This window comes from Protopterus annectens, chromosome 14.part0 (genome assembly GCF_019279795.1).
Source record: "Protopterus annectens isolate FY-2018-M chromosome 14.part0, PAN1.0, whole genome shotgun sequence".
Taxonomy (NCBI): domain Eukaryota; kingdom Metazoa; phylum Chordata; order Ceratodontiformes; family Protopteridae; genus Protopterus; species Protopterus annectens.
In genome coordinates, this window is record NC_056748.1 from 591,452,930 (window position 1) to 591,463,784 (window position 10,855).

The following is a 10,855-nucleotide window of genomic DNA, read 5'->3' on the forward strand; positions in this document are numbered from 1 at the left end:
CAAAACATGCTCTAGTTGACATGCTCTTACAGCTATTCATCCTTATCCTAGCCATTGGTTTTTGTCCCTGAAGTATGGCACATAGCTGCTGTGATATCACTTCATAGATGTGGACCCACCACTGACCTAGGAAATTATAGACCCATTACCCTGGCTAGTCTTATCTGCAAAAACATGGAACATATCAAAACTGACCTAATTAACTATGATGTCAAAAATCTTATAAAGCTTGACACCAAAGAGTTCAGCTTTATTAAGGGTTGATCCTGTCGAATGAATATGGACATCTTCTTTGATAGAGCAACTTCAGACATGGGCAGTTCACATGGACTCCGTACTGCTTACATTGACTTGTCTAAGATCTCTGCTTAACATACAAGGCCATGTCAAACCCAGAGCTGTTGGACATGCTACACTTAAAGAAATCCCAATCCCTCAGATCCACACGCTACAGGGAACTAAACAGGAGTCTAGGGAAGTAAATATTGTGGGAAGAAATAGCCAGGGAATTGTTATGGCTAGGCTTGTATAGGCCCTAGGGCCGATAGTCTAGTACCAACCTATGAACCTATGAACATGACAGACAAGCTAAATGAGCTCCAAATTTACACATACATAGACGGACAGCAAATTGTCTGAGGGATAGACCATGTTGTGTGAGAGTGGCAGTTACACCCACAGCAGATATGAAGGTGACCAGTGGTTTTCTTCAGAGCTTTCTGATAAGATCTCTACTATTTGTCATATACGTCACAGATCTCCAAATTACAAATGGGGGCCTGCGGTTAACCAGGTTTACAAATGAATGCAAACTTAGTAAAACTAACCTTACTAAAACTTACTATTAACTACTTCATCCTATGCTTCCTATGCAACCTCCAAAGCTTCTTATATACTCTGCTCCCTGAAATTCTTATGTAACCTTTTAAGTTTCTGCAACTCTGAATACAAAACCATATATTTACTCAACTCTCTTTTTAAACTAAACATACAACTTATTCTACTTTTTTAACAGTCTCCTTTTTGTTTATAGTACTGTTTTATCTGTCAACAATATACATGTGTGTAGCTTACGTATTTTAACTACCAAAATTCTCTATTACTATTTTTATTGAAATGTATCTGTATTGTTATTTTTAAGGAATTGTGTATCTTTGGAGCTTTTCTCCCCAGGCCTCCACTGAAAAAGGGCAATAGCTTAGCCAGACACTCCCAGTCAACAAATGAAAAATAAAATAGTGTCATTTGCAAGTTATCTTCTGATATGCAGAAGCTCTAAATGTAACTCACATGTCGAAAACTGGTGCACAAAAATGGGGTAAAACAAAATCTAAAAAAGTACAATATCATTACATTTGTTAAACAATCTCTTTATACTTCTTATAGTAAAGACAACACTTCCCTTCAAAATGAAACTGAGGGAGAGTCCTTGGAATTTGAGCAGATGATTTCCTTACATTTGTCTGTCTTTTCCATCTAATAGTATAGACAACACCACTACTCAAAATGAAAGTGTAGCAAGAGTGCTAGTAATATGCAAAGATAATTCCCTTGCCTTTGCCAATTATCCTGGAGCACTGGTTAGGAAATATTTTTCCTGGTGCATTGGATTGCAAATGGTATTTCACTGAGATCCAAGAAAGTTCTTTCCCATTTATAACATGCATTGATCAGACCTATTAACAAATACAATGCCCATTTTAGGATGTATCTTACTAGTCATATCAACTGGAAAGAACCCGCAGGTTCCTAAATAAAAAAGATCACAGGCTTAAAAGGCAAGAGCTACCACAAGTGGTTGGAAGCACTATCACTTTACTCCATGTTCTATAGACTTCTTAGCATTGATCTCTGCCTAGGATACAGTATTCCATAGGTTCATAGGTTCATACTAGGCTATCTGCCCTAGGGCATTTATAAGCCTAGCCAGAGTGTGTTTGGCTTTCGCAACCCATTTTAAATTAATTTTGCTATTGCCCTTTTTTGAGGTTAGTATACTGTGCCTCTGTCTAACAGTGACACAGAAGTGATACCAGGGGTAAACCTATGATCTCCCATCCACTCATCAAGATTCCTCTTGAAGAGAGTCAATGAGGGACTCTGCCTAACCTGGACTGGGATTTTATTCCAGAGTGAAGGGAGCCTCTGGGTTATGAATCTGTCCCTCCAGCATGTCCTATTTATTTCAGTGCTGAGGTTCAAGTCTCTCAAGCACGTAGCCCGATGGGATTTGGATTTTCTGAGGTGCAGCATGTCCATTAATTCCGGGTTGGACATGGATTTATACGTCAGGCACAGATCACCTCTGAGCAGGTGGTATGCCACTGAGTAGAGCTGGAGTTTCTTTAAACGGGCAGCATATGGCATCTGTTTGAGCCCTTTGATCCTCTTGGTGAGGTACTTTTTGAGTCGTTCTAGTTGCTGCAGGTGTCTGGTAAGGTATATCCCAAAAGGGGCATTGTACTCAATTATGGGCCTGATGAGGGATGAGTAAAGAGGCACGATGACCTCCCCTGATCTAGATGTGAATCCCTTCATGATTAGGTGGGCTATATAAAATGTTTTTCTAACCACTTTGGCCACGTGGTTGTCAAATGAGAGATTGCTATCAACTTGGGTCCCCAGGTCCCTAATTACTTCTTCTGTACTTAATGGATTGCCACCTATGTGGTAATTTGTGGGCACTTTGTTTTTGCCAAAGGGGATGACTATATACTTTTTGGCGTTTAGCTTGAGGCCATGGCTCTGGCACCAGTTGTCTGTTTCTATGAGGCCCTTTTGGAGGATGCTTGTGTCGGCTGGAGAGTCGATTATGGCTCCCAGTTTGCAGTCATCTGCGAACTTGGTCAGCCACAGTCCTTCCGTGTTGGCCTGTACCTCCAAGAAATATATACTGAACAAGAGAGGTCCCAGGACTGAGCCTTGTGGGATGCCACTTGTAACTGGTTTGGAGTCTGACATGGCTCCAGCAATTCTAACCATGTGGGTTCTGTCCTTGAGCCAGTTTGCAACCCATCTGGTGACATAGGGGTTTATATTTAAGCTGGTGAGCTTATCTATAATGCCCGAGTGGGGTATTGTATCGAAGGCTTTTGCGAGGTCCAGGTAGGCTGTGTGGACCACCTTCCCCTCGTCAATGGCCTTGGTGACTGTTTCAAAGAAATCAACCAGGTTTAAGAGGCAGGATCTGCTCTTAACAAAGCCAAACTGGGTAGGATCCAGTGTCTGTAGGTCCCCAATATCTTTATTTATGAGGTTCATGATGATCCTTTCCATAGCTTTGCAGACCAAGCTAGTCAGGCTTATGGGGAGATAGTTTCCAGGATCCATTGAGGCACCACGTTTGTGGAGAGGGACCACTGTTGCTGTACGTCACTCTTTGGGTACATATCCTGTAGTAAGGCTGAGATTGAACAGTAGTTTTATGTTTGGGTTTAGCACTTCTTGGAGTTCATGTAGGACGCAGCCCAGGACACTGTCTGGTCCCATTGATGCTGTGTTTTTTGCTTTGGAGACGGCGGCTCTACCTGAGCATCTGAGATATCAGGGGGGCAGCACTCTGCTGGGATAGATATTTGCCCTTTTGGTGGGGGGGGGGGAATTTTGCGCTGAACCTGTCAGCTAGGATGTTGGCAATGTCTGTGGGTGCGATGTATTTTTTGTCATTTTGGACTAATTCTGAGCATATCTGGGAATTCACACCCAGGTTCCTAACATAACTAAAAAAAGCCTTGTGATTATCCTTAGTGTCCTGTGCAATTTTTCTCTCGAAGCTGGCCTTAGACGATTTTATGAGTGCCCGTAGTTTTTTGCTAACACTGATCAGAGATGCCTTCCCTTTTTGGGATTTTGCTCTATCATGTAGTAGCTTCCTCCTTCTGTTGCATAGTTTGTTTATGGCTGGAATCCACCAGACAGGACGTCTGCCTTTGGAGGATTGGGTCTTGGTTTTATTTGGGATTGCATGATCCATGCATTCCTGAAGGTGTTCATAGAATGTGTTTATAAAGGATTCTGCGGTCTGGGCCGTATTTTCCACAGGCTCAGGGGCTTTGAAGGATTCCACCTCGGTTTTGAGGAGTGTGAAATTTCCTTTAGAGAAGTTTTTCACTGTGGTTTTCTGGGCAGGGGGTGGGGTCAGGATGTGAATATCCAGTGAGATTAGTTTATGGTCTGATCTTACCAATGAGGGATACACTTCTGGTCTGGAGCATAGAGTCCCCATGTTGGTGATGATCAGGTCCAGTATGTTTTCCCCTCTTTTGGGAGTGGTAACAAGTTGTTCCATAGCATTTGAGTTTATAAATTCTAGAAACCTTTGGGCTAGGATGTTGGAGCTAGAGTAATGCTCCCAGTCTATGTTTGAGTAGTTGAAGTTGCCCAATATAATGGTGTTTGGAGAGACCTTCATATTTTCCAGTGTTCTCAGGAACGCCGAGTGGGGTTCCTGGGTTTGGGAGGGTGGTCTGTAGCAGGCTATAAACTGGAAGGCAGTTTTACCCACTGTTAGTTGCACATGGATAGTCTCTGATGCTTTGTGCTGTGCCACCAACCTGGAGGTGTGGGTATCTTTGACGAATATTGATACTCCCCCTCCTTTTGTGGTTCGGTCCAAGTTTTGGGGCCGAAAAGCATGGTATGAGGTAAAACCTGGTAGTGCTGGGGTGCTCTCGGGAGCCTTGAACCAGGTTTCTGTTACTGCACAGATATCGATGTTCTCCATGCTAAGGAGAGTTTCGAGTGCATGCATCTTGAGGTTTAGACTTCTAGCGTTGAGTTGCATTACTCTTAGTTTCTTATCCCTTGTGATACCTATGGAGGTGGGTTTGTCTTTTGAGCCTTGCCTAAAAAAGGCACTATGGGGGAAGCAAGAGCCTTTGCCAATATCCAAAAGCCCAGGGGTGACAGGTGCAAGCTGTCCCTAGAGAAGCATCATGGCTTGTCGAGCATGTCATCCCAGGCTGACAGACATTGGATCCCCTTTGAATGACACCAATACTTAAGCCAATTGTTGAAATTGATCATCTTGTCTTCATATTGTGGCATCATTCTTGGTGAGGGTAAGATGCTACTCAAGGTCAGGGTCATACTGGCCTGGGCTGCATGCTCAGAGAGCTCCTCTATGTCTCTTTTCATGTAGTCCAGGGAAGTATGTCTCAGGTCATTCACACCAGCATGGACAATGACCGAGTCATATTTGTACTTGCCTTGGAGTGACCTGAGTGCTTGTGTTATGTGGCGGATCCTAGCACCCGACAGGCAGCTCACCGTGACCTTCTCCTTGTTCAGCCTGGTGAGCGGGACGTCAGTGTGCCTGACGATAATGTCACCTATTACAAGTGTATAAGATGTGTTGTTTAGCCTTAACGGCTGCAACTGTTCGGCACACTGGCTTTGTGAGCTATGTGTTGCATGTGTTTTGTTTTGGGGTAGCGGTTGCTTGGGTGTCTGCTTTGGAGGTCTCTGCTGCTTAGGCAGATTTTTATTTAGAGACTCCGAGTATGTTTTTGTGTGTTTATGTGTTTGGTTTGCTGTCGTGGTAGGTCTATGTGAGACTGGAATTGTAGTGAGTGTGGTTTCCTTCTCCTCCTGACTGGTTACGCCAGTACTGAGTTGAGAGAGCTTAGCCTCCAGTTTGGCTATATGGTTGCATCTCTCGCATGTGTTGGAATTTGTTGGGAGGAGGAGGAGAGGGTTGTCTGCGTACATGAGGCAGTTGTAATATTGCCTCAAGATTCCCAGATTCACCAGCTGGACCGGAGAGGAGATTGACAACTGACCTTTGGACATGCTAGAATAGTATTGGGAATTCCTTTATAATTGAAAAAAGGGCCAATGGGGAACAAGGTACTCAAGGGGAGTTTGTGAGGGTGTAGTGCTTTTCATTTTTTAGTGCTGACTTATATAATTGCTTTAGTGAGCAAGTGCCAGGTAACTTAAATGCAATGTGTTACAGGTAACTTAAATGCAAAAATGACAAACAGTAACTTTTTTTCAAGTGAAACAAGGAAATAAGCACAGTAAGCAATGCAGATATCACTAGGGATCCACAGAAGCGCTGAAAAGCCATGTTTTAGGTGGAATTAGCGTTTCAGGGAAATAACAAGCAAACAAACAACAAGCATACAAACAAAGCTAGATTTAGTAGGCCTGGATCTAGTCTATGCTACAGCAAACAAGGTGTACCAATTTCAGTAAGAAACAGTTCAAATATACAGGCACTATAAGCCTTTAACCAGAAATTCCCAGCTCAGAAGGGCAGAGTCCAGCCTCTCCTCCCACAAGAGTGCAGACCACGAACCTTCTTAATGTAAAATAACTGGCCTGAAGCCCAAGTGCTTAAACCAGAACTAATACACTTTTAGAATAACAGACACTGAGCCCTCAATCAGCAGTTCCCAACCTAGAAGGATGTAAGCTACCTGTCCTGCCACCACAGTGCAGGTCACAAACCTTCCAAATGTAAAACAACTGGTCTGAAGCCCAAGTGCTTAGTCCAAAAGACTTAGAATGATAGCTACACTTTAATCAAGTTACTACCAAGCAGTAATAAATACAATTGAATACTTTAAAGAATGCCTGGATTAGTGCTCAAGTTATATAAACAAAACTAGATTCAGCAGGCCTGGATCTAGTCTATGCTACAGCAAACAAGATGTACCAGTTTCAGTAAGAAGCAGTTCAAATATGCAGGCACTATAAGCCTTTAACCAGAAATTCCCAGCTCAGAAGGGCAGAGTCCAGCCTCTCCTCCCACAAGAGTGCAGACCACGAATCCTCTTAATGTAAAATAACTGGCCTGAAGCCCAAGTGCTTAAACCAGAATTAATACACTTTTAGAATAACAGACACTGAGCCCTCAATCAGCAGTTCCCAACTTAGAAGGATGTAAGCTACCTGTTCTGCCACAACAGTGCAGACCACAAACCTTCTTAATGTAAAACAACTGGTTTGAAGCCCAAGTGCTTAAACTAAAAGGCTTAGAATGAGTTACACCAAGCAGTAATAAATACAATTGAGTACTATTAAGATGACGCAAAAGCAAAATAAAGTAGGAAAAAACACAAATACAGTAAAAGCAGATAAAATTTTTTTTTTTTATTCCAAGACCTCTTACATCTCCATGAGGCAAAAAATTCCACTAACACTAGAATCAGGACTCTAAACTTGTTTTAACTAGTAAAAAAAACACTATGGACATACAGAATTTCTCAGGTAATCCTTACTCTTTCTCTAGAACAAGTTTCATCTCCAAATTAGGCAAGGCAACACACTTTTTTCCTTTAAAAAAGATATCTACAAATACATCCCTAAAATGACTGGCATTTTACTCCTTGAAAAAGGTGGTAATGTCTAAGGTTGTGGGTGTGTATTGTGAAAGCATAACTGGCCACTTGCCTTGTACAGTCTATGATTAGTCAAAGACTGGGATAACTAATGTATTTTGCAGAATTGTCATTTTTTTTCTAATTTTAGTAGGGCAGTGTCTTTCTTTACCATCACCACATATTACAAGGATTTTGTTATAAATTATGATTGTCTCCTGGGGAGCAGTTAATTACAGTGCTAAAGGACTATTAGCATTTCGCACAGCTATTAACATATTGTCATAAATTATACAATGACTGGCCATTAATATTCAAAAATGAGCATGCTTATGGTCAGACCAACCAGCATACCTGTGGTAAATCCTTGCATATACCAATGGAAAAAGGTCTGGTCATCTATATATATATCTTGTAAGTGTTTTACTTTTCTTTCTATTTTTATTTATTGAAAACAAAAAAAAAAGAAACCGGGTGACTTTTAACGAACAAGGGAGATGGTGCAGACAGAAATAAAAGGATAATCAGCTACGTTCTGCAAAACTTTAGAAACTTACCTGATTTTATTTTGTCTGTTCCGGTTCTCCCTCATTCATTAAAAGTCTCCCAGTTTCTTTTTTTGTCTTGTTTTCAATAAAAAAAAAAAAAAAAAAAAAAAAAAAAGCAACAGAGATCTTCCTTTCTCCGTTGCTTCCTTTGCACAGCACTTATGTACTGGGTAAGTATGGGAACACAAGTCCCATACTCATGCGCAGTACATCAGAAAAAACCCAGGATACCACAAAAATGCAGAAAATCAGGATAGAGGCATTATACAAAGACATTATTCAAGAAAAGTATGTTTTTTTCTTAAATAATGTCATTGTATAATAGCAATTACTGACTCGGTGGTTGTGGTATATTGAAATTTACCCACGGTTGGTTTTATTCAATCACTCGGGCTTTGCCCTCGTGATTAAACAACACCAACCATTGATAAATCTTCAGTATACCACACCATGTCATCAGTTATTGCTTAAGTAACTGAATCAATGGTGTTTATTTCTGTCAGGTTTCAACCACTGGTTACACCAAAACAGTACCATATTTCAGTATAACAACATGCAGCAAACATAAGTACTTTTCTACTGTGGTCTGTAATCTCAGCAAAACAAAGACAAAGTTGAATTGCTGTGAAAAAGCAAAATAATGTGTAAAGTAGTGACAGTATAAATTATGCTGTAAATCATTCTGTACACAGTAGCATAGTTGTGTTTAATGTTGTATATTTTATTTATCTTTTATCATAATTGTCAGTGAAAATAGTAGTGCTGAGGATTTTAGCTCTTTATGTTTTGACTTTTTTCCATCTATTTGAAAAAAGCTAATATCTATCTTTATATACTGGAAAAAATGAAGACTGTAGCCATACCTAGTAGAAGATGTATGCTTTTATTTAGAAATGTTTTATTTTTGTCATATCTAGCTCAATTTCATGTTTCTGTCACATCGCAGGTAAAATAACTGGCTGAAGCAGGGTAAAGGGCTGACTAAATGTGTACTCATTTCTCATGGTAAAATGGTTTATTTTAATCTACTCTATATAATCTAGTAGAACACAAGCTTCAGAAGAAGTCCCCAGTTATGTTATTATATGTGCTGCCAAAGTACATATACTAAAACTGGAATGATACAAAGATGATTAGCATGGCCCCTGCTCAAAAATGAAACACATATTCAGGGAGTATATGCTAACTGGTAGAGAAGGCTCCTAAATACTTTACCCCGCATACAGGTCCCTTCAAATTATCTATAGTATGGTCACAGTTATTCTTACAAGGGTTAATACATAATTATCAACCATGGGAGCTTTTAAACGGCCTGCAAGTGCAGGTAGCCTAGTACTTACATATGAACCTATGAACCTGTAATTAGAAAATTGAAGAAATGGCTGCAGTTAGGAAAGATAGATTATCAATTTCATGGGCTGGATTTAAACATACAGCTACCAAATACTTATTAGCTCACAAATACTTAATCTACAGTCAAAAACTTCATTCTCACTATATTGAATTTTGGGATACATTATTTGATCATATCCTACGTTAATGTAAACAATGTTTCCCCATTTATGGACAAATAGCACATTTGTACATAGTTATTTGTTAGGTATGTTTTTATATATATTTGTTTTTGATTACTGTGTTTTTATCTTTTTGTGTTTTTGTTATTATTGTGTGTAATAAGTATTAAATTACAAAACTCAATATAGAGATGTTACAAAAAAAAAAAAAAAAAAAAGAAAAAAAGAAATGGCTGCAGATAGTACACCCATCGGCACACTTCCCTCAGTATATTCCCAAGGGTCTTCTGGATTTCACTGCAGTAATTGCTGTGTACTATGAAAATAACTGATTCTGATGCTTTACATTGTGGCGAATAGATTGGTGCTTGATGATAACTAGACTCTAGGGTAACGTGGATATCTGACCTTTTCTTTCTGGCAGCTGCTATGAAATTGGCAGAATTTATTCTTTCTTTATTAGAAAATTGTGTTTCCTTTATTAGTAAATATGAGTTTGAGTTATGTTGCTGTGTACTAAGGGGTAAAAGTATTATACGTTTTACTGAAGCCATACTATGAGATTGTAGTGATTCTGTTTTGTAAGAATGAATTTTAGAATTTTGCCATTTACTGAGTCTCTTTGGGTCTTTGTGTAACTGTGTATAGTTTTAAATGTCTCCCTCTCTCTTTGGACAGTTTGCTTTAAGTCATAGACAAGGTCAACCTCTGACAAATTTAATAGCTGAGCATTTAAGTAGATTACAGTATACTTGGAAAAATGTTCATACCTGGTACCTTTTCAGTATCGTTTCTTTCAGAAAATATTTCTATTTGTTTGTCTTGTGCTTTTTAATTAGATTTCCCAAGAAAAGCTCAGAAATCTAAGAACATTATTAAAATTACAGAAGTATCACATCCTGCACTATTAGATGTGCATGAAATACTAAAAACAGTGGTTTGTGTGTGAGATGCAACCTAGACTGCATTTCATTTGTATTTTACAAATAATAATACCAGACAAGGTTTTTGTATGCCATATGCAATACCTTGTGTTGCATCACATTGCATATCTCTCTATCTAGACTGACAGTTTAAAGTATACAGGCATTGTTTAACATTTGTTTTATTTTGTTAATTATTAAAAACCAGTGGTGTACAGACCAATCTGTACTAAAAGCTTTACTTTCTTAAACACTCTGGGATTTACCATTCAACTCAGTTAATGCAGAATGTCCTTAATATATTAACATTATGACCAAAATTGGAGGACATTAGTAACCGTTGCCTTATCCCTTATTTTCCCTTTTCTGCAGTGGAAAATTATAATGAAAGTGGTTCAATTAGGTAATTCTGTTATTGGTAAGTAATTCTTATTTCATTTCTTGCTGGAAAATGTTTAAGACTATTCAAATTTAAAGCAAACAAACAAAAAACACATTTATTTATCAAACAATAAATATAATTTAAAACACCCAGGTAGGTAAGT

The 10,855-nt window shown here is 39.2% G+C and overlaps 1 non-coding gene across 1 annotated transcript; it reads left to right on the forward strand.

Moving 5' to 3' along the window:
- The first annotated feature begins 8,960 nt into the window (after positions 1-8,960).
- Positions 8,961-9,064, forward strand: LOC122789506. Its single transcript, XR_006362826.1, has one exon. It is a non-coding gene; the product is annotated as a U6 spliceosomal RNA (small nuclear RNA).
- The last annotated feature ends 1,791 nt before the right edge of the window (positions 9,065-10,855 follow it).